Source organism: Triticum dicoccoides, chromosome 3B, assembly GCF_002162155.2.
Source record: "Triticum dicoccoides isolate Atlit2015 ecotype Zavitan chromosome 3B, WEW_v2.0, whole genome shotgun sequence".
NCBI classification, from domain to species: Eukaryota; Viridiplantae; Streptophyta; class Magnoliopsida; order Poales; family Poaceae; genus Triticum; species Triticum dicoccoides.
Genome location: NC_041385.1, coordinates 165,139,827 through 165,142,397, shown reverse-complemented (window position 1 = coordinate 165,142,397; position 2,571 = coordinate 165,139,827).

Sequence of the window (2,571 nt, the reverse complement as noted above, 5' to 3'; positions counted from 1 at the left end):
TCAGGATTAGATTTGCTGCCCTCACATAGTAAAAGGTCTCCAGGATTAGATTTGCTGCCCTCACATAATAAAAGGTCTCCAGGATTAGATTTGCTGCCCTTCACATAGTAAAAGGTCTCCAGGATTAGATTTGCTGCCCTCACATAGTACAAGGTCTCCAGGATTAGGTTTGCTGCCCTCACATAGCATGAACAAACTCGGCATCACCACTTTATGCCTCCTTGTAGGTACATTGTGCTGATACGTCCACTGTCGCATGTCCTTATACAAACCTTTTGCTGTTGTTAATGTAAGGGCGCATGTAAAATGAAGCGATCACATTGTTACCTTAGGGACATGTCTAACCAGTGTTATTGTTAATCTAATGCCTCCAGTGATAAGATGCAATTAAACTATGTTACAAATGGCACTCCTGCTGTTTCCCCCAGTATGATAAGTAAGTTGCTCCTTTACGCTGCAGAGTGTCCTGGTGTCCCCACGGTCCGATGCCCTTAAACCAACTCTTTAGCTGCTGTTGATTTACTGTGTCTGGTAAACAAGCAATGCCACCATTAAAGTAATCCCATATTTGAGGAATCTCATTGTTGATCGTAATGCTTCTGGTAACATGAAGCATTGCTGATGTTTTAAAATTTCTACTGTCCTTGCATGATTGCCATGAACATAATTAAGATGCTTCTTTTCATTTTGTATATGTTTCATATATTCTTATTGACCAGCAACTGTTTACTTTCTATCTTTTTGTGCATTTAGGGATATCCATTTCACCTTGTTGCTATTGTGACCTTTTGGTGAACTACACAAAACACTTTTTTTTGGAATGAGTGTCTTGTGCAGTTCAACTAAAATGTCATGTGGGCAACATCTCTCAATTTTGGTGGAACTGCACAAAATGGTGATTGGACTTTCCAAAATCTCCGTCAAGTTCTGCCGGTAATCTCGTGCAACATTTTTTAGCCTTTGCAAGATGGAGCCGTCACTGTCACCACAATGGCACTTTATTTTAGCGGAACTGCACAAAAGGATAAGAAAATTATAGTTGCACCTTACATGAGCCGGACAACCAACCTTAATGTTCCTCAATTTTAGTGCAACTACTAAAGAAGAACCTGCTAGCTCACAAGAGCAAGTACTTCTTGCTAGCTGAATGATGCAATCTTTGCTTCATTTCAGGTGAACTGCAGAAAAAGGCACATGAATTGAATCATGGAACTCCAGGCAGACCTCATCCAAGTATAGCTGGAGGTTGAGTTCAAGGAGGCCGCTATTAATGTGAAATCATGCTCTGCTGTCTCCTTGTTTGTGCTATGCAAACATGCTGTGCAAACAGGAATACTCAACTACAGATGTTGTGATGGTCAAGAGCATTCGCCAAGTTCTTCGATTGTATGACCTGGCTAGCCAAGATGGATTTAATCCCGATATTCACTTTATCAAAAGGCTCTAATGGGTTGGTTTTGAATCTTGCAAGCTGGGAATCAGTGAGAGGTGTAGGCATCTTTGTTGTACTTATTATTTGAATCTTATTTGTTGGTTCTGAATCTTGCAAGCTGGGAATCAATGAGATGTGTACGCATCTTTGTTGTACTTATTATTTGGATCTTATTTGTTGGTTCTGAATCTTGCAAGCTAGGAATCAATGAGATGTGTAGGCATCTTTGTTGTACTTATTATTTGGATCTTACTTGTTGGTTCTGAATCTTGCAAGCTGGGAAACACAGCATGATGATGCAGAGGACAACAACCATAACAAACAGTTCAAACTTGGTAGTATTATCTTTGTGAAAGCGCGACAAATGTGTTGATTGTGTGCGTCCTGAGAATAATAATTCTAATTGTTGTGCATGTTGATCCTGTGGCACTGATAGAACGAGCGAATGCATTGCTTGTTTTAAGTATAAATTTCTATTAAAGCTAATTAAATTTAAGTAAAGTGACCACTAACTCCTGTTATTACAGTACCAATACAGACCCGCTCGTGAACCGACGTGTGTCTGGAGTAGGTTTCTTAATGGAGGCGTTTCAATGCGCCGAGGGTGCATCTTCTACCGGGCGTGCAGCGGACGAGGGAGGGGTAGTAACTGTTGTCGCCTATACACACTCAGCTTACTGTTGAATCCAGTTCCCCAAGAGCTGAAAAACAAACTGCTGTCGCTTCCTACACACTCGTTCACTCGAAGAGACTCCAATGGCGATCCGAGGGGTGAGCCTGCTGGATATGGACTTCAGCAAGGAGTTCCCCTTTGAGTTCGCCGTTCGGTCGTATGGCTGCACCAAGTTGAATGTGATGTACACCAATGATACGGACTCGGTGAAGCTCTGCTTCGCCTCAGTCCTATGGCTGCACCAGGTTCTGGAGCATTCGCCCGTTTCATCGGCACCGCCGACTGCACCTTCACTACGGTGGAGAGAAGGAAGAACACGACGATTCGGCCATCTGGTGCAACAAGCTTGTCGACATCCATAAGCAATACAAGATCATCAGCAACAGGCAGGAGAAGGACTCCGTGGTTGACCTCGCTGAGACCATCATCGACCCCTGATACGCCAACATGAAAGAAGACGACCTGA